The sequence below is a fragment of the Macrotis lagotis genome, chromosome 1, assembly GCF_037893015.1.
Source record: "Macrotis lagotis isolate mMagLag1 chromosome 1, bilby.v1.9.chrom.fasta, whole genome shotgun sequence".
Lineage (NCBI taxonomy): Eukaryota > Metazoa > Chordata > Mammalia > Peramelemorphia > Peramelidae > Macrotis > Macrotis lagotis.
The window spans coordinates 371,826,212-371,848,239 of record NC_133658.1 but is presented as its reverse complement, the minus strand read 5'-3'; the positions used below and the strand labels follow the sequence as shown (position 1 = coordinate 371,848,239).

The 22,028-nt window shown below is 36.3% G+C and overlaps 1 long non-coding RNA gene across 3 annotated transcripts in view; it reads right to left on the bottom strand.

Moving 5' to 3' along the window:
- Positions 1–578: 578 nt before the first annotated feature.
- LOC141506020 (uncharacterized) overlaps positions 579–22,028 on the bottom strand; it is a 66,900-nt gene continuing 45,450 nt past the window's right edge. For 2 of the 3 annotated variants that reach the window (XR_012473755.1, XR_012473753.1), the window contains exons 2-3: positions 19,527–19,585; positions 2,701–3,945 (exon numbers count right to left, since the gene is read on the bottom strand). This is a non-coding gene — a long non-coding RNA (uncharacterized LOC141506020). Of the gene's footprint in view, positions 2,040–2,700; positions 3,946–19,526; positions 19,586–22,028 lie in introns of those variants that run through there. The other variant, XR_012473754.1, reaches the window with a different exon arrangement.

Below are 22,028 nucleotides of genomic sequence, written 5' to 3'. Positions count from 1 at the left end.
GGCTTTTCTCCTTCAGGGATTCTTGTCACTAGTTTCCAGCAGGACTCTTCCAAGAACACTTAAAGCTGCTTTTGGCCACTCACCCTAGAATTGGTTGCAGTCACAGGTTCACGAAAGGCTTATATTGAGTTTGCCCTAAAGTCTCTGGGGATTGCTTGTACCTTCTACCCTCTGACCTCAATCCTAATCGATCACAAGATTTCTACTGGATTCTGCGAATTCCTGGTTTCTTTCTATTGCTTATAAAAGTGGTATATGTCTGAGTCCCAGTAGACAATATTTGCAACTTGATACTATATCAGAATCTATACCCTAGAATAATTGTCATTTTTTTTCATAATTTCTCCCTGGGACCCAGAGTTCCACACAGAGAATTAAAGTTTCCTGGAAGAAGTGATTTTTGAATGAGGAGGTACAGAAATTCAATTAAGATGCAGTATGTAGGGTGGCTAGGTGGTGCAGTAGATAGAGCACTGGCCCTGGAGTCAGGAGTACCTGAGTTCAAATCGGGCCTCAGACACTTAATAATTTCCTAGCTGTGTGGCCTTGGGCAAGCCACTTAACCCCATTTACCTTTCAAAAGCCTAAAAAAAAAAAAAAGATGTAGTATGCACAATGAGAAACATAACATCCTGTTTCATAGGGCACCTCTGAATCTTCCTTTTCATTAACTTGCTCTGAGCCTTCATTTAAAGAATAAAACAGAGCAGGGAAATTCATGCAGGGAATATCCAAATGACCATGATCTTTCCAAATAGAAGAAAACGTTAGCATGATCCAGATGGGGAAACAAAATTCCATGGAAGCTAAATGACTTACTAAAAATCATATATATAATAGGAAATGTCAGAGCCAGAATTAAAATTTAGATTTTCTACCACACTGTTCACACTGTATGGGGTCTTCCTCTGAATGAGGAGTATGAAGTAGAATGTTGGTTTAGTAGCTGGAGTATATTTAACTGGCTCTCTGAGAGGAAAAAAAAAAACGAAGCAAGATATACTTTTAAATTTTAATCTGCATTCTTCCTATTTTTCATCCTTTTCTCAAGTCAATAAGTCAACAAAGTAATAAATCACTGTAGTTTTACCAAAAATGTAATAATCATCCTGTTTGAGCTGACCCCAGAACATCACAGGTTACTGGTAACTTGCCACTTTCTCCAAGTGAATACAGTTATTATCAATGGCACAGAGATATTTCTTTAAAAGACTGAGACGTATTACAATTGTTTGAACAAACAGGTACCATGGTGACATACTTCTATGGAGTTCACTCCAACATCTCACCTAAAATCATTCCTTTTCTTTGTAAAGGACCAACCTAAAATGACAAATATCTCATTGCAATGGAGACTAGACTGGGTGCTAAAAAATCAAATCCACAGCATAGGAATTCCAGCAAAAGGGTCTAGTACTCCAAGTGAAGCAACATAGCATTAATGATTTTGGATGGTTTTGTCTGAGGTTGCACATAAGAGGGCGCCTTATACAGAGAAATAACCAAAAAACGATGACCAATACCATAAGCAATTTCCAACAGAAGAGGACTCAAAGAGGAAGAGCATTCATTAATTCTGCAACATTTATTAAGCCCCAGGTACAATAATAATGCAATATTGTCCAATAATAAAAATATTGTAGCCATAGAAATACAGCTGTAGACTTTTTTTTTTAAAGACAACTTTTTTAATTAATTCAAACATTGCTGCCTGTACAAACAAATCTGCATATTTATGATTGGACTTTTCTCAACCAGTGACCAGATTCTTAATCTCTGGAAAGCTTAGGCATTAATTCCTTTATATTCAAAGGTTATGGCAGGATATTATTCAACAAGGTACAAGGAAAAGCTTTAGAGATTGGAATTCAAGGGACCTGGGTCCAAATCCTAGTTGTAGGAATTGGGCAGATCACTTAACTTTCTGGACTTAGTTTCTCATCAGTGAAAAGAGGGTTGGACTCAATGGCTTCTGCTACTCATCCAGTTCTAAATCTATGAAGCTTTTAGTTCAGAAAAAAAAGATAAATTTCTTTTGTCTGAAAGGAAAAAACATCCACAAAAATTAATGTTATAATATGAATAATATTGTATTGTAAATATAAATCTTATCCCTTACTAAATTGTAAGTACTACAAGGGCAGGGGCTGTATTTTATCTAAATTCTATCTCTCTAGTGCTAAGCAGAGTGCTTTGAACACAAGTGATACCTAAAAATATTTAATCTCAGGAAAAATTATCTATGTGACACTTATTGTGTGACCCTAAGCAAGTCATTAACCATAGATGCCTCCATTTCCTCTTCTGTAACCTGAGTTGGAGAAGGAAATAGCAAGCTACTCCAGTATCTGCCAAAAAAAAAAATACCTAAAACAGACACTTCAGAAACAATGGAACAATAGTATACAGAGTACTGTGCTAGGTCCTGAAGGAAATATAAAATCTATCAAGGACATAATGTCCCTGACCTCATGGAGTTAATAGCCTAATAGGGAAATAGGAAATAAATAGAAAGAACTATAATAATACCTCACATTTAAAAAGATAATATCCTAAACCTCAGTTTTCTCATCTATAAGACAGGGATAATAATATGGATACTAAGTTCCTGTGAAGAAAATGCTTTAGAAATTTGAGTTATTATTATTATTGATATCAATATTATTACTGATATTGATATTAAGATATTATTGATATTGATATTGTTATTGGTTTTGAGATATTATTATTGATATATATTGATATTCTTCACAATGGTGAAGGCCTAATCTTTTATTATTCTTATCTATGAACTTTTATAAATCTTTTTGAAACTTTTCTCTGGGCTGTTTCCCCAGCACTGAAAGCCTGGTACCCCAAAAAGGTTAGGGGAAACTGTGGGACTTCACTCCTAATTGTATAGCTCATTAGTTCCTTCTCATATGCTTCCCATTAGTAATCAGTCAATAGACTCAATTAACTTATGAAAGGCATTTATTTAAATGGCATAACAAAAATAGTAATTACAAAACATTCCTCCTAAACCTGGAACACTTTCCTCCAAATACATAAAAGCATACTGAGAAGAGTAGGTTCTGGAACTTCTAGCCAGGACGGCTGCCTAGAATCAAATAGCAGAAAGAGACATGCATCTGACATTTTTTTTATTGTTATTGGGGTTTGTTTGGTTTTTTTGGTTTTTGTAAGGCAACGTGGTTAAGTGACTTGCCCAAGGTCACACAGATATGCAATTATTAAGTGTCTGAATTTAGATTTCAACTCAGGTCCTCTTGACTCCAGGACTGGTGCTCTATCTACTTCACAACCTAACTGCCCCCACTGATGTTGTTTGATTTGTTTTCTGTGACTGATTATTTTTTGCAAAAGAGTTTAATTTTCTGTTTTTAATTGGGATGGGGAATAATCCACTACTTTACTCTCCACTGCCAGGAGTCATAATCCTTGAAATCATTTTATTCCCTTTGTATCTTTTCTAAATTAAATTTTCTTTTTTTTTTAATGAACAGAAATCCAATTTGTTTTCCTCCCATCCCTCATTCCATTGAAAAAAAAAAAGAAAATGTTTATATCCCTATCTGTCTAGGGTGTGTAGATAGCAGTATCTCCTTCTGGTTCAGTGGATTAAATAGCATGGACAATCAGGGGAGGAGGAAAGAAAATCTCCTGTCTTGCTGACCAACCCCTGTTATAGGCACAGAGGTGTGTTCTATCCTTATATCTCAGCTATTCTGCACTAAAACTCATCTCACCCAGGGCTCAACTATTAACATCCCAGAGGCACTACTCTGCTGTTGAATCAAATTATTCCTTTATTGACCCAATGGGAGACAAATTTGTAACTAATAAAAGAATCAGAACATACCTATATCTCTATAGGTCATCTACTGCATCCTGGGTCATCATCAGTCATCCTGACTTTAATCTTGCCAATAGACTTCAATGATTCTGAAAGATAAGGACAAGGCTGATATCTTTGTACAATTCTACCTCATTTAAATTCAGTTTATAGGCAAATAAATATATCATCCTGTAATGGCACTGGTCCTCTTTGAAAAAAAAAAACCCAACAAACAAAGGGCAAACAATAACCTCACAGTTTGCCCAAAAGGGGGAGCAGAAAAGTACTCAAAATATAAGGACAAATCATGAACAGGACAGCTATTTCCCATTTATTTCCAATATGGTATTTTATTTCCCATTTATTTCCATTCATTTCCATTTTTCCCATTTATTTCCATTTTTCCAATTTATTTCCAATTTATTCCAATTTCCAATGTGGTATTTTAAGTCTTTCTTAATGCATGCTTATGAGTTTCTCTAGTTAGAAGTTCTTTTCCTGAAGTCCACGAACTATTATCATTTTTATATATACATGTATATATGTATTTCAAAAAGGGATCCATAGAATTTTTTTTTTAAAAAAGCGGTCAAGGGGACAGTTAGGTGGTGCAGTGAACAGAGCACCAGCCCTGGAGTCAGGAGAACTTGAGTTCAAATCTACCCTCAGATACTTAATAATTAATTACCTAGCTGTGTGACCCTTGAGCAAGTCCATTTTCAACCATTGCCTTGCAAAAAACCCCCTAACAAAAATAGATGTTAAGTTTGTTTATTTCACAGATAGCCATTAGGATCCCCATAATACATGCTCAGGTCCTTTACCATAATTCACATCCTTGATGATATCTTTAAAAATCACTTCAACTCCTCAATCCATAGGCTTTTTAAAAAATACTTTTATCATTTTTTTAGATCATTTTCATTTCCAAATATATCCTTATCTACTTTTTTCATCACAGATATCCTTTATTTAAAAAAAAGAATAGAAAAAGGAGGGAAAAGAGAAAAAAAAAGGATGAGGTTCTTCAAAAAAATCTAACCAATATATTGAGTTTGATTCCTGTATTTCACCTCTGCAAAGAAAGGAGGGAAGTTTATTTTCTCTTTTCTTTGTTTTTTGATTTTTTTATTCATTTTGAACTTAAATACAAAAAAAAGAAAAAAAAAGCATTTCCATGTATAAAGCTCAAAGCAAAAGATTCAATATGAAACCATGAAACCCCATTTCAAAATGTTTCCTTTTTTGAAAACTGTGTAATAAATATCATGCTTCATTTTCTTTTCCCCCCTTTATTTCAAAGTGTCTTAATACAAGTATAGTTACATTTAATCCATCGAATACATTTAAATTATTAAAGGATAAAAATGTACATCTTGACTATCAATACAATATAATTAAAATATTTGGTTTTTATAGTTAACATGAGCCCAATTAAAGCACTGTGTTGCTTATTTCTTTATATATGCACTGCTGTTGTCACAGTATAAAAATAAATATTACAAAAACTTTAACCCATCAATAATGAAAATGACACTATACTTCCCTTTCCCCTATGACATAGAAATAGACTTCAAACACTAGAAATGTTTCTTTGGGAAAAGTTCACAATATTAGAATTCTAAAAAAGACAATCAATTTAAGGTAGGATACTGAAATCTCTATGCAGTCCTAATCTTAAAAATAGAAAATGAAATACATTTTCAAAACTACCCTGCTTTTCTGTGCTTACTTCTGTTTTCTTTTGTTTTCTACTGTGCACTTTTTATTTTAATCTTTTTCCTCACTCATTTTACTTCCTCCAACCCCCTACCCACACTTGAGAAGGCCATATTAAATATACTTTTATATATCAGTTCTTTCTCTGAAGGTGATAACATTTTCCTTCATAAGGTTCTTTGTAATTGATTTGAGTATTTATAATACTTCGGTATTCATAGTTGTCCTTTGAACAATATTATTGTTATTGAATGCAACATTCTCTTGGTTCTGCTCATTTCTCCTCTTTGGGACAAACTGGATCATTATTATTGCACAAAATTCTGTGTCAGGGTTTTTTATTGCCATTGTTCTTACCATTTCCATTATTGTCATTATTGTGTGTGTTGTATTAAAGGGTCTATAAGTCTTCTGCTTTTCTGTCTTCTCCATATTCATTGATTCTAATAGAGCACTAATGATTTTGCTATTATTCTGTGATTTCATCTGTGTCCAACTCTCCATGACCTCATTTGTGGTTTTCTTGGCAAAGATACTGGAGTGGTTTCCCATTTTCTTCTCCAAGCAATGGTTTATGTACTATCAATAAATTTTATTAAGTAGCTCTATGTCAATCAACAAGTACTTATTAGCCAAGCATTGTGTTAGGTGCTAAATATTCTTCTGGTTTTTAAATTATCATACTGAAACTTACTTACACTCTCTCCACTGCCTTTGGATAAGCATCTCTCCACTGTTTTTGGATAAGAAATTCTCTGTGCTTCTTGGGAAAGATGACCACTAGGAGGAAGATGAGGCTAACTTCTAGTTTGGCTTACTAGGAAACCTTGAGAAAGAATGAAGGTAAAATGTGAAGTGCCAGTTCTACAAACTGTTTTATATTTTTATGATTTCAAGTCTCAACTTCCTGGGAGAATTTCATAATACCAATAGTTATTGTATGCTATTTTGTTTTTATTAATGCAGACTTGTAAATTTCTTATATTAAACTTTCTTTTTAAAAGCAATAAATTTAATTTTTTAAATTATATGTAAAGATAATTTTCAGCATCATTTATGCAAAGTTTTCTCCTTTCAACTGCTAACTCCAGGATAGCAAGTAATCTGATATAAATTATTCATGTACAATCATGTTACACATATTTCCATATTGGTCACACTGTTAAAGGAGAATCAAAACAAAGGAAAAAACCACAAGACTGAAAAAATAAAAAACAAATTTAAAATAGTGAAAACAGTATGCTTTGATCTGCATTAAGAATCCTTAGATCTTTTTCTGGATTTGGATAGCATTCTCCATTTTTGATCATCGTATTACTGAGGACTAAGTCTATCATAGTTGATCATCGCATTATGTTGTTAAGGTGTACAGTGTTTTCCTGGTCCTGCTCACTTCACTCAGTATCAATTCATGTGAGTCTTTCCAGATTTTTCTGAAATATGCCTGCTCATCATTCCTTACAAAATAATAATATTCCTTTACATTCATATATCACAACTTATTCAGTCATTTCTCAAATAATGAGCATCTCCTCAATTTCCAATTCTTTGCTACCATAAAAAGAACTGCAATAATTGTCATGTGTATATGAATCTTTTTTCCCTTTTTTATGATCTTTATGGGATACAGACCTAAAGGTGTTATTGCTGGATCAAAAAGTATGCACAATTTTATTGCTCTTTGGACATAGTTCCAAATTGCTCTCCAGAATGGGGATCATTCCTTTGTGTCCCAGTTTTCCCACATTCCCTCCAACATTTATCATTTCCCTTTTCTATCTTATTAACCAGGAAAAAAAATAGCTCTTCTATTCATTATTTTCTTTTTTATTTTTTTCTATCCCTTTTTGGGAAGACCCTAAACATAAGACAAACCTAAGTTCTAGGTAATTTTTTCCCTTGGGCTCTGGATTAAGGTCTATGGTCTATGGTCTCTTTGGGACCAGTTTCCTTCCCTCCTCACCAAATTGAACTTTGCTTCATTTGTGGATCCAGAATTTAGAGAATCAGTTGGTGTAGAGGAGAAGGGCATGTGTCCCAGGCCTAATGGGTCCATTAGTTGTTATTATTGCTATAATAACATATAACATAATCAGAAGAATACTGACATTAAAAAAAGATTTGCTTTGGCAATAGGAAGCAGTTTGATTTCATTGAAAGTACTGAATAATATTCCCAATGCAATCTAGCCCACTCTCTTCCTCTTAATTCGATTCTGAGTTCAGTTCATTGTCCATCTGCAATTCTTGCCCCAGAGAGAGACACTGATGGACTAGCTTAGGGGACCATCCATCCAATTACATCTCATAATCAGGAAAATGTGCAAGCTTCATCTACTTGGGTTTTTACTGTGCTGATTGCTAGACCATTTTCTTTTAAGTCTTGGTTATTAATGAGGAAACTGCAGGATCCTGAGTTTTCATATAATAGGGTATCCACAAACAGGAAAGATCACTAATGACAGCTGAAATTAGCACTGTCTGCTAAGGTTTGCAAAGCACATCATATATGCAATCTCTTGACCCTTGACACAGTTAGGAAATGTCAGAGTTGAAATTTGAACCCAGATTACTCCCAATTGTGAAGTTCAGTGTCTCTCTCCATTATACCATGCTTTTTCTCACTCACCAAAGGGGATTCTTCTTCCATTTGGACTTTTCTACTTTCCTAGGGGATATCCGGCTCAAATGTCTTTGGCCCCTATTTTTCTCCCTGTTTTATAACTTGCTTTATATTGATAACCTGGGGATCATTGAATGAAGTCAGATTTACAATGACACCTATCAAAAAAATCCTCTACGATTTTAACCTATGCATAGGAGACCCTTTGTTGTTAAGGAGAATGTTTCCATCTTTATTTTACCATAGTGAAACAAATGAACATATTGTTATGGATATAGATTTTCAGAGGGTAAAAGTTGAGTTGGAACCAAGCAAGAAGAACTAGAAACACATTGGAAATGGCAATTTTAAATAAAATATCATGTACCTATGTGAGAGCATATTTACTAAAAACCAGGGCTGATAGACAGTAAATGAAATTTATCGGTGAGGTGGTGAACTCACGAATAAAACCAAGTGGCCTTCCAAATGACAAAACTGAGATTCAGAGAATAGACTGATTTAAGGTCATGCAGGTAATAATTCTGGCAGGGCCCAGATTTGATCTTAGGGCCTCTTGTCTCAAATTTAACACTTCACTACTTTTCCCACCATACCACAGAGCCTGAATTAGTGTCAGAACTGGTCCAAGTCTTTGAGTCCAAGGCCAATCTTCCTTTGACTATATTACCAGGTTTATTTAGTCTACAAAATTATTTGGTCTCAAAATTTTGTTTTCCTTGGACATAGGTAATGTAAGTCTTAAGGTAATGTAAGACTTAAGTCACATATTGCCTCATATAAAATTCATGGAAACTAATTTTTCACATAGTGAATAAACAAATGGCATTCACTAGTCTTCATTTAAGCTACAGGGACTGATAAAACTTAGCATCTCTCTATCTGCCAGTCAGTTTTTGCTGTAGAAATGACCTTGCTCTGTTATTCCCTTTCTTGTGTTTGCTTGGGGAATCTAGGAACATCTGGATAGCCCTAAGCTCATGAATACTTGTCTCTGTCAGTTAAGAAGCCTCTGCCCAGAACCTCATTAACTTGAGTTAAGTAGCATTTTCTTATCCTTTTAGTTTACACATTTTGTTGAAATCACTATTGGATGTAGAGTCAGTAGAAATTGAGTTTCAATTTCCATCCCTGTTTAAGGGATGGAATTTACCATCCCCATCCCTGAAGCCATGTGTTCCTCCAAATATCTATCATTTGCCAAATAGGGATGGTAATATCTGGGCTTCTTACCTCACAGGAAGGTTTTGAGGAAAGCACTGTGTGAATTTTCAAAGGCTCAAACTTTGAGTTGTCTCATTACTATCAAAAGAATGATTTGTCTGAAGTACTGAGAAACAGGACAAGGAAATGAGTAGAAGAGTAGAAAGTAATCTGATAGAGAGCTAAGAGATAGTAGAATGCCTAAGAAGAAAGGGCTAAGGTTGAGAGAAATTTTCCTTCAATGTGGTTCTTTTCATTATTCATGTCATAACCTTCATTTCCTGTAAATTTTTACTTTAGAGCTTAATATTCTCATAGTCTGACAAGAACAAGGCCATCTCCAGTTATCCTGATCTTTATTTTGCTATTAGACCCAGATGATAACAGAGGAGAGGGGCTGGTGACTTTGCAAAGTCCTCACTTGCTTAAATCCAAAGCACTTTCAAGTCATGATATCACCTTCCTAATGTCCTTGTCAAGATCAAAGGATAAACCACACTCTGTGAATAGTAGTAGCAGTGGGCCTCAACCAACCAATTCCAGTTGGGCAACACAACTTTTTTTTCCTTCCTTCCTCCTTCCCTCCTTTCCTCCCACCCTTCCTCCTACCCTTTCTCCCTCCTTCCCTTCCTTCCTAACTTCCTTCCTACTTTCCTTCCTTCGTTTCTTCCTCCCTTTTCCCTCTTTCCTGTCTTTTCCCTCCCTTGGTCCACAAAGGGAATCATATCTTGTTGGTGCTCTGTCCAAAAGAATACAAATTTGATCACTGAAACTCCCAAGATATCTTGGAGCTTACAGGCTAGATTTCTTTCCTAAGGATCACTCCTTAAACCCAAATCACTGGCTCTCATTGACTGGCCAATAACAGCTTCAAGTACAAGCCTCACTTGGCCATTGTTTGGGCTCTGATGTCTCAGAGTAAGTGTAAATTAAAGTTATTTCTGTTTTGGCCAGAAACCCTGAAGTCTTCCCCCCATCCCCAAGATTGATTTTTTTTAACTAGTTAAAGGAGAACATTCTTTGCTTCATTTCTTTTTCACCTGGTCATTGCCTCTCAAACAGACCTTGGAAAGACCTTAAAAAAGGCCAGAGTCTCCCACTGCATCCAGGGTCACCTCCATTTGTCCTGATCTCTATCTTGCCACTGGACTCCAAAGACTTTGACAAGAAAAAATAAGTCTGGTAACTTTGCATAACTCTCCCTCACTTAAATCTAATTCATTGGCATCATCCCTTTCCTGATCAGTCTTCTTCAAGAATAAAGAACAAGCAATGAACAAATCAACAAGAGACACAGAAAGAAAATCTTATTGTGTCAGTCTAGACTAGAGTACTAATGCAGTGACTCCTACAAGTTCAGTAGCTCCAGTGAAATGGATAGTTGACAAGGGAAAGAGAGAAGATACTTTCCCCTGCCTTGCTGCCTTTTGATATAGGTGCAGAGTTATGAAACATGTATCATCAACTCTGGAATTCTCAAACTTACCCAGGGCTCAACCGTTGTCTCTCCTAGAGACATGGCTAAACTGCCTGCTCAATCAGTTGTGTTGTTCTCTTATTGATCCAGTCCAGGAAGAATCCATGGATCTTGTATTTGCCCTACATCACAATCAATTATGTCATTGTTAAGGTGTGATCTGCTATAGAGAAACATCTGAGAAAGGTTGCTTGTTCCCTTCTCATGTTTCCTCAAAGACATCTTCAGTGTACGTATGGGCCAGTTCAAAGATTTTACATATGTAAAAAGTAGGCATAGGGATCAATAGTTACTAATATCTTCTTGGTTATCCACCTTTGTTAACAATATCATGTGTGAAATTTTCCTATGTTTTTAGAATTCTTTGCAGTATTCTAAAAATCAGTTATTGATGAATGAGAAATGACTAAACTAATTAGTTGTATATCAATGTCATGTGATATTACTGTGCCTTTAAAACATAACAAATATGGCAAATTTGGAAACTCAGTGGAAAATTTATAAGAACTAATTCAAAATGAAGTGAGCAGAGCCAGGGAAAGAATATACAAAATAACTACAGAAATATAGAGAGAAAGAATAAGAAAGAAAAATTGAATTCTACATGATGATAATGACCAAACTTGATTCCAGAAATGAGAAAATTCATCTCCTTTCTCTCTTTATAAATACTGGGGAGAAAGTGGAGCAAGAAAAAGGGTGAGAAGGATAGTTCCTATGGATATGAAATATATTATGTGTATTGTCAAAAAAAAGTTGATATGTATTAGTACAAAAGATATCTGAAAAGAAAAATTAAGATGATACCTCCACAGCATTACTTCCAAAATCAGTGTTAAAACAGGATAGCAGATCTAAAATGTCATGATTCCCTGAGGGTAGTTTTGAAACTCATTGTGAGCAGAAGCTATATCTTATATTTCTTCTCCCCTTCTTCAGTCTCTTGTACATATTAAAATGCTCAGTACCATTTAAAATGCTTCATAATGCTTTAAAAAACTATTATTTCCCAATACATAGAACTTTCTCTTGTAGCAATCAAAACAAATAGATACGTTGACCAGATCTGGAAACAGATGCTCTGTTCAGATCCTTCCATTCAAGAGGATATCATGTTTAATCATCAGTTCTCTAGAATCAAGATTGGTCATTTCTTCAGTCTGAGTCCTGACATCTTTCAGAGTTGTTTTCTTTGTAGTTCTCTTATGGCTGTTTACTTTATTCTGTCTCAGTTCATATGTCTTCCCAAGTTTCTCTGAAATCTTCATTTTCCTCATTTCTTATGGTCAATAATATTATCCTAAATTTGTATATCACTATTTATCCAGTCATACTCTGATCATTGGAATATACTTTGTCTCTAGTTTTTTGAAATGTTTACTACCACAAAGAATATTGCTGATTAGTTTTATTAATTATAGGATCTTTCTGTTATCAACTTCACTGGGGTATAGTTATGTCAGTAGTGGAAATCTTTGAGTCAGAGTATAAAGAGCTTAATAACTTATTTCCCATAAATATTTGATAGTGAATTTCATTCTTCTACCCAAGTACTCTTGAATGTAATGAGAACTAAGTGGCTCATTGTAGCATGGAGTTGACTCCAACTATTAAAGGCTATGTCAGTCCAAGAGCAGGTTCTGGTATTTTCAGCTAATCAAACTAAAAATGTATTGAGTATGAGTCACATGGTAAGTGGTATGTGCCTGAATCTAAAGACCAGCCTAGCTAAGTATAGAGAGGAACATCTATCGATAGAGACTGGCTGCTAGGTACTTATTTTCTTTGACCTGGCACCTCATGAAATCACCCACCAAGGCTTAGTCTTAAAGGGCTACCCACACTGATGAAATTTCAGACCTTTGTAGTAAGGTTGATTGATTAATCATTGGGCTAGACAAATCTTTACTTCCCAATAGCCTTGGGGAAGTTTTATCTATTGCTCATCTGTTGTCATGATGTCACCCATGGATGTACCTAAGAATAAGATTATTCTCCTACTGTCCTTACCCAGTCCTTAGGGAATGGGTGGCTGGCAAATCATCTCTCAGTTTAGCAGTACATCCAGGAAATTCCTTCTTACTTAGGACTCATCTCTTTGAGTCCATAGGAGAGAGCTTGAGACCTGGCAAGAGATTTCATTTCAATCAAGGGAGGTTCTCTCTTCTTGAGACATTGTTATTGTGAGCCTCTCAAGTAATGGGTCCAAGTCTGAGGAGGAGTCTCAGAACAGCTGCAGATTTCTGAGTCTACCCTAATCATAGGATCTCATAGGTGACTCTGTGACTCACCACCAATATAACTTTGGGCAAGTCACCCCCCCCCAAAACTCAATTTCTTCATTTGAAAATGAAAGGGTTGAATGAAATGATCTTCAATGTCTCTTAAAGCATGAAAGCCTAATAACTATGTATCAAAGAAGGAATCTAGTCTAACCTGTAAGTCAACAGGAATTCCTTCTACAAGGGGTCAGCTATGCTCTCCTCAAGAATCATCAGTAATGGGACACTCTCTAACCTTACAAAGCAGGCAATTCTGCTTTTGGATAGCTTAATTTTCAATAAACTTTCTTTACATCAACTTCAAATTTAATTCTGGGTTATCAATCAGGGAAACCCAGCAGTGTGAACTGTAATGCATCTAAGGCACCTGCTAGTCCTCTACTATAGATTCACTGTGTGGACTTGGGTCAGTCCCTTCCTGATTCTGTGACTCAATTTACCCATCTGTAGAAGAGCATGCACCAACATATGCTTATTATTCTCATAAATACATTGTGAAAGTTCTTTGGTATATGTCTCTGAGAACTGAGAAATACTAGAATAGATACCTTTTTTTTTAACCAAGTCTGTCAATTCAGCCTTCAAAATATCTCTCAGACTATAACCTCCTCTCCATTCCTGCTTCCAATATTCCAGGCCCTCATCACACAAAACTTGCAGCAAGTTTTCTTCCAGGTCTTTCTACCTCCATAAGTTCCCCTACCTATGTAACTTATGTAAACTTCTTACTGCTACCATCAGCAGATCAAAATTATGTATATACATCTGAGAGGCAATGTGACATAATGGATAATGCTGAATTCAGACTTGGCCCACCCCATTACCTCCATCATGATAATCATGATTTCCATTCATAAACTGAGTCCCACAGGGATTAAATGAATCTTCCAGAGTTCCCCATTTTTTGGCAGGATTTGAATCCAAGTTCTCTAACTTCAAATTTTACATGCCTTCTACCACATTTATGTTATCTTAGGAGTCATATTCATATCTGCTTATGCCTTCTCCCCTCTAGATTAGAACATCAAGAGTACAAGACTGTGTTATACCTCAATTCTATAATTTTTCCAGTGCCTAGCATGGGATGCTCTTCACATACTGCATAATTATTTGTTAGATTATGTTGTCTTTTCCATCTCAGAGAGGACATTTGAAGTAAAGCAAGATCTTTTGGAAGCAATGACATTCAACAAATGTTTGTGAAGTAGATGTCCATCAATGGGAAATAGATGAGTAAATTGTGGACATGAATGTAATGGGTTACCATGCTATAAGAAATGATGTGTGTAATGCATACAGAGAAACATGGAAAGATCTACATGAACTAATGCAGAAGAAAGGAAGCAGAACCAATATAAACAGTAACTACAACAATGTAAATGAAAATAAATCAAAAGCAAATATAAAAAATTCTAAAGATAATAGGACTCAAAGAAAGAGTTATGATGAAAAGACATCCCTAATCCACTCCTTTGTGGAGATGGTATGTTCACATGTTTTTACACATTGCACAAGTTTCAGACTTTTTCAAACTATTGATCAGTTATTCTGACCTTTTTTTCCCCCTCTTTAAAAATTACTATTTGTTCTATGGGATGGCTTTGTGGAGAAAGAATGCTTGAGATAAATATGGTGATCAAATAAACAAAAATATCATTGAAAATATATTTTAAAACCAAACATTTAATAAGAGTTTAGAGTGTGCAGAGCATAGGGTCAGGCTCTAGAGAAGCTAAGACTTTGTCCTGACTCCAGTGTATCTTAGAGTCTAAGTTAGGAGAAGCAAGGAAAGAATGAGAGAGGGAGAGGATGGGAGGTCTGAACTACATAAAAATAATTATAATGGTAAGTGTGTTAAAGAGTTGCAAACAAAGTCTCATGTCAGGTCCAAAGTGGGGAAGGTCATTCCCAACTAGGGGAATCAAAGAAGATTTCCTGGAAAAGGTGGTTTTTGAGAGGATGAGTAGGAAATCACTGAGCAAAGAAGATAAGAGAGTGCATTCTAGGCATAAGGAAGCAAGATCATGAAGGCAGAAGAGCAGAGGACATGGCTAGGGGTCAGAGACATTATTAGTGACAACTTGTGGAGGGCTTAGATGCCACGTAAAAGTGTCTGCATTGTTCTCATTAGGAAATAAGGAACCATTGTTGGGTTGTGAGCAGTGGAGTGATATGACCAGGTGACATGATGACAGGTATGAAGGTTGGATTGGCGGGGGAGAGATTGGAGGTGGATGACATGTTAGAAGGCAATTGCAATCGTTCAGGTGGGTGGAGTAATGAAGGCCTTTACTGGGGTGGTGATCGTGGGAATGAATGAAAGAATTGAATGAATGAGGTGAGTGAATAAGTGATGCATCTATCTGGAGAGAATTGCTGTTTGAAGTAGAGCAGCTAAGCAACTTTGGTTTTATGGGCCATTTTACAACCAGTAGATGGCAGAAAAGGCTGTTATTTAGTCCCACTAAATAACAATGTGTTTTTTAACAACTTTTTCCCCCTCTAAGGACATCTGACTTGGCAAAGGAAATGATGCATAGCACCTTCCAGGGGGTGCAAGGGGAAGGGGAGGAAAATGGACCTGAGAAAATCCAAGAATCATGGCAAACCTTGGAAAAGTCCTTTAGCATTTCTGAGTCTCAGTTTCCTATAAAATGACTGGAATTTGAGGAACAGGTTGAACTAAAAAATATTTACAGTTTCATACACATCTAATTATTATGATTTTTAAATTCATTCTTTTTTCACTCATTTTTCTACATCACTATTATTTCTGAATATATCCCTACCTTTCATCTATCCAAGTCTTCCCTTGAAACAGAGATTTAAAAGGAAAGAGAAAATAACAACCAAAATAAAATTGAACCAAGATATCAGTCATGGCTAATATAACATGAAATTACCATGATTTCTAAGTCATCTAATCTCATTGAGCCTTAGTTTTCCTATCTACATAGCCTCTGGCTTTTTTATCCCCTTCTCCCAACTTGACTCTCACAAGTTTACAAAATGGATTGCTGCTATGAGTAGGAGTGAGTTGGACCACAAATTTCTGGGTTGAGAGGGACCTCTAGTGTTGTCAAAATACAATCCAAAGGCGTGCAGAAGAAGATTCAGATCATATTGGGATTCTCAGATTGGACCAGATGTCCATCTCCATTCCCAAGGCTGCCAAAGATGTCAGAAGAAAAGGGGGTCCCAGGGATACCCTAAACCTGATCCTAATAAGTTGGTCAGAACTGGGTCAACGTCAGTGTATGGCCCATTAAGTTTGTGACGCCAACATCCTGTGGTAATAGCTGTAAGGCACACCAAGGACAAAGGGGGAACCCCCAGGTGGCTCCTGTCTCTGTCTAAGTATGGCATCCCTATATTCTCTGCACCACATTAACATCTGGGGAAGGAAGTGACTCACTACTAAACCCCAGGGGTTCCTAATATTGCCCACAAATTTGACTCACGGCTCCCTAAAGGACTTACCTTTTCTCTTTCCTCTAAGCAAGGAATTCTTTTCCTTCAAATAATAGAGAAATCTTAACCTCCTGGGCAGGGAATTGGGGAAAGGCAAGGGAAATAGATTTTACCTTGGGTAACCTGGATCAGGGCTAAGAATCAGAAGATGAAGATGAGAATGAGGGTCCTTTCTGGGTCACAGAACTTCCTCCCTTGCAAATTAAAGGGGTAGGACTAGAAGCTATCTCAAGTCCTACAGTTTTAGAATGAGCATCATTTACTGCAGATGCCCTAGTCATCTCTTTGCCAGAGTGTGTACACTCTGTGTATCATTCTCCTCTCCTCTTCTGCCAACCTGGACTCAGACATAGGGTCCCTGCATTCAGATAAATGAACTTTTGACTCATATTGCCAAGAATCAGACTTCCACTCCACTTCCCAACCATCTCCCCTGGCCAGGTCACCCAATTCCTCATTCCTTTTTTCAGTTCTCTTTTATGTATTGTGTTTACCCATTAAAAAGAGACAAACTGATTAAAGACTAAAACTGTCCTGCTTCCTTGCATTGATATCTCATGTCATTTAGCACAGTGCCAAGGCAAATAGTCATCACTTTATAAATGCTTCTCTCTCTCTCTCTCTCTCTCTCTCTCTCTCTCTCTCTCTCTCTCTCTTTCTCTCTCTCTCTTTGTCTCTTTGTCTCTCTCTGTCTCTGTCTCTGTCTGTTTGTCCCTCTCTGTCTCTGTCTGTCTCTCTCTCTCTCTCTCTCTCTCTCCATATATGTGATTTTGACAGAGTCACTTCTAATTTTTTAATTTTTTTTGTTTTTGCAAGGCAAATGGGGTTAAGTGGCTTGCCCAAGGCCACACAGCTAGGCAATTATTAAGTGTCTGAGACCAGATTTGAACCCAGGTATTCCTGACTCCAAGGCTGGTGCTTTACCCCTGCACCACCTAACCACCCCCAGAGTCACTTCTATATGAGCCTCAGCTTTCTCATTTTTAAAAGAAATGGGTTGAACTAATCTCCAAAGTCTTTTCAACAGTTACACACTATACATGCACACACTATACCCTTATATACATTGCAAAGACACCACAAACACACACGCACACACACACACATATTCCCAGATATACTACACAATATACACAAACATAGTGTATGCATACATGCACACTACACATAACACCACATATATAAATACCTACAAATTCCCAGTTTATCCATATATATCACAAGAACTATATCCTATAAATGTGCTACATACACAACACACATGCAAATATATATACCCGCACACACTCTTTACAATATCATATACATACTACATATGAACATTTGAACACAGTATTTATATGTAAACACATATTTATTTATACTATTTATATTTATATACCCATTCACATACAAATTCATACATTCCTACTTTGATGCTTTTTTTCCTTTTCCCCATCTGGAAACTTCCTTTTTAATACAACTCAACAAGCATTTATTATGTGCCTACTGTGATCCCACTAAACTAGACTCTGGAGATACAATGAGGAAGATTAAGCAGTCTCTGCATTCAGAAAACTTACATTCCCCTTGAGGAATTAGAACATATAAACAGATAAGCAAGTATCTCATAATTTGATGAAGCAAAGAACACTTAACAAGGGAGAGATGGAGAAAGGAATCATAAAAAGGCTTATTTTCACAGATATAGCATCTGAACTGAATATGAAAGAAAGCTAAGGATTCTAAGGAAGAGTTGAGAAGGGAATACTAGACATGATAGACAACTACTCCAAAGACAAGGAATGAGAGATGGAGGTCAAGGAAAAGTAAGGAGGCCAGTTTATATAGACTGTAGATTGGATGAAAGGAAATAATACTGAATAAGGATGGTAGATGGATGGAGTGGAACCAGATTGTGGAGGACTTTGGATGTCAAACCATCCCTACAGAAATACATAGGATTGTAGATTCAAGTCTGGATGGGACCCAAGAACTTATCTAATCCAATTGCCTCATTTTTTTTAATAAAGTGAGGAATTGAGGCAGAGACTGATTAAGTGTTTTGCCAAGCAGATAATAAATTGATAACCATGGATTTGAATTCTAATCTTATAATTTCAGATCCCAATTTTCTTCTCACTAAGTCTTACCATTCAAGGACCATTTCAAATCTCACCTCTTTCATGAAGTACTCCTTAACTACTTCAGGCCTCATTTATTTCTCTCTTCTCTAAATTTCTCTAAATTTCAAAGGATAATAGGATCATATCATCTAGGTCTGGAAAGAAACTTAGAAGCAATGGTGTGTTGGAGCCAATTTGACCCAGTTTACGAAAGCTGGTTATTAAATGTTTCAGTGTGAGCATTTACAAGTTGAAAATCAGTTAATTCTATAAATTAGGGCTTCATTTATTATTTTATTGATTGTCTAAATTTAAGAAAGTCATGATAAAAAAAAGTGTTAGTGATGTAATTTAAACTTAAAAACTTGTCAGACTTAGTTTTGAGAGAGAGAGGGAGAGAGAGAGAGAGAGAGAGAGAGAGAGAGAGAGAGAGAGAGAGAGCTGGTTGTTAAATATTCACCAGTACACCCTTGCTTACGTGTCTTATTATAATAATTATGGAGCTAGAAGGGCCTTCAGAGGCCATTGAATTTATTCATTTTACATAGAAGGAAAATGAAACCTTGGGAGAATAAGTGACTAGTGGGCATTTAGGCAGAATTTGAACAGGGGTCCTTTATCTGCAGAATCAGAGCTTTTCTCCTGTACATGCTTCCCCCCACTAGTCCAATCTCTTATATAAAAGGTGAGGCAACTGAGACTTAGGAAGATTAATTAACTTGGCCAGTATGGAAGGAGTAAATAGCACTTAGTTGATAGCATGTAGTACATTATATTTTTTGGTAACCCATTATTTAATACATACTTACAGAATAAAGTTTTTTTTTTTCTTATTGCTACTGAATTGCTAGATGAAGAGCATGGAACCCTGAAGAAGAGAAAGGAGGAAGAATGTGTCAGTTAAGTCAAAACATCACCATTACCACACTGACCACCATTTTCCCTTCAACCGTGATGGAAATGGCCCAGGACCCTAAGACCTAGAACCTGGGCAATAATAGTACCCCCAAATCAACAGATTTGCTCCAACTAAGCTCTCTACACCTTTCATCCAGGGAAGCAACTCCTGTGGAAACACAGCCTGGCAACTGTTCCTTTGCTATAGTTACAGCTAAAGACCCAGGAAAGAAAGATCTTGTCACCAAATTCCTTGGCATCAGAACTAAGAGGATTTTATCTGTGAAAATAGCATTAAAGAAGAGGAACTACCATTTGTTTGAACCCTAACGACCTTGGGGCATCCTCCATCTAACTTGTAGCTAAAACCTTCCATATGTGTTATCTTCCCCATTAGAAAACAAGCTCCTTGAAAACAGGAAATGTTTAACACAATGCTTTGTATATTGTAAGGGCTAATAAATGTTTTAATCTTTTTTGTTTCCTTTATCCCCTCAATGACATGAAAAGTGCCTTGATTCTGGAGCCACCAGAAACCTACTCAGAAATAAACCCATAGGAATCACTCAACAATACTTAATTGTGGATTGAGTCTCTAAGAAGAAGTTTGGAGGTTGTTGGGGAGGAAAATGAAGGCAGATGATAGAGAAGGTACAGTAGAAAGAGCACAAATTTCTTTTCCCTGCTACTCAGTTTTCTCTGCTTTTAAATGAGGTAGATGAGTCAGATTGTCTATCTCTAAGGTCCCTTACAGCTTGAAAGCCTAACATGAAAGAAATGAGCAGAGAAGACAACTTTTGCAGCAACACTAAGAGAAAAAGCTTGAAAAGATTGAAGCTACAATACAGAGGAAACTCCTGGGATAGACTGAAAGGTTTTTCAGCCTGTACACTCTCTGGCTAATTTTTGTATCTCTGATCAGCCCTGCAAGTCAACCTCCTATTCTCTTCTTTGTAACAGTTCCCCTCACATACACACACTCCTTTTTTTATTATTTATTATTTATTATTTTTTATTTATTAGATGACTGTCACCACTCACTTTTCTGCCTGAATTCTTCTCTTCTTCCCTGGTCAATCATATACCAAAACACCATTCTGAAATTTCTGTCCTTTTCTTCCTATTCCTATGCAAATAAGCAAATATTTCTGATGTTTTCTAAGGATTTTTTTAGTGTTAATAACCAGAGGGAACTGGATAAGCACAAGAAAGATATCAAGTTGTAGAAATGTTCAAATTGGAATATTCACTGGACTGGAGAGCAAGACATGAAACCTTATATAGTTCCCTTTACTCTCCTATTTTTCTGTTTCTTCTAGGTCCTTCTTTATCTCCTGGCTAGCATTTAATAGTTTTCGCTTCCTTTCAATAAGGAAACTCCTTCCCTGCTCCCTTTTCCCTTCTCCACCCTCTACCGTTTCATTGGCAAACTGTTAAGAGGGCTCAAGATTTGATTGTTAGTGAAGTGTAGATTTCATTTCAATGCCCACACGCTACTTAGTCATCTTAAGTGGCTTCTAACCTGAGAATACAAAAGTCAGAAAAGATGTTGCTGTAATTCTAGAAGAGAAAACCAGGCTCTGAATTAGAGGAAGAACCATAAAAATAGAAAGGAAGAAGTCAAATGTGGCATATTTCATAAAGATTAAAGGGACAAGATCTCATAGTGGTCTGGCTGGGTAAAGCCAAGAATGAGTCATGAAAAATGACTTTGAGGTTAATGATAAAGGGGTATTGCTCACCTTTGTAAAGAAGTTAGGAAAACTGAGGAGTGATGACATATCCAATTTCAGAGGTTTCTTTAGAGAATTGGATCTCAGAGGGAAAGTCCACTAAATCATAGAATGTCAGAGCTGGAAAGGACCTTATAGACTGTTAGAGTATGAAACATGGACTTGTAAGAACTGAGAACAATGGAATATTAAATGTTAACAGAGAGAACATAATATGAGAGCATAAGAGACCTTTCAAGATGAATATTTCTGAAGAATCCATCTGACCTTTCTACTCTCCCACCCAAGAAACGTCAGTGGCTCCCTAGGGTCTAAGAGATCAAATACAAATTCCTTTATTTGGCATTTAAAACTTTTCACAGTCAAGCCCCAGCCTACTTTTCCAAGCTGATTACATTTTAACTCCCTCTCAAGCCTTCTTATGCTTTGGTCTATTGTTCAGTCTTTTCTGGTTCTGTTAGTCTCTTTGTCATTATATTTGGGGGTTTCCTTGGCAAAGATACTTAAGTGGTTTGACATTTCTCATTCTCCAATTCATTTTATAGAAAGGAAACTGAGGAAAGTAAGTTTAAATGATTTGTTCAGAGTCACACAGCTATTAAGTGACTGAGCTTGGATTTGACCTCATAAAAGATGAGTCTTCCTGATCCCAAGCCCATTGCTTTATCCACTACATTACTT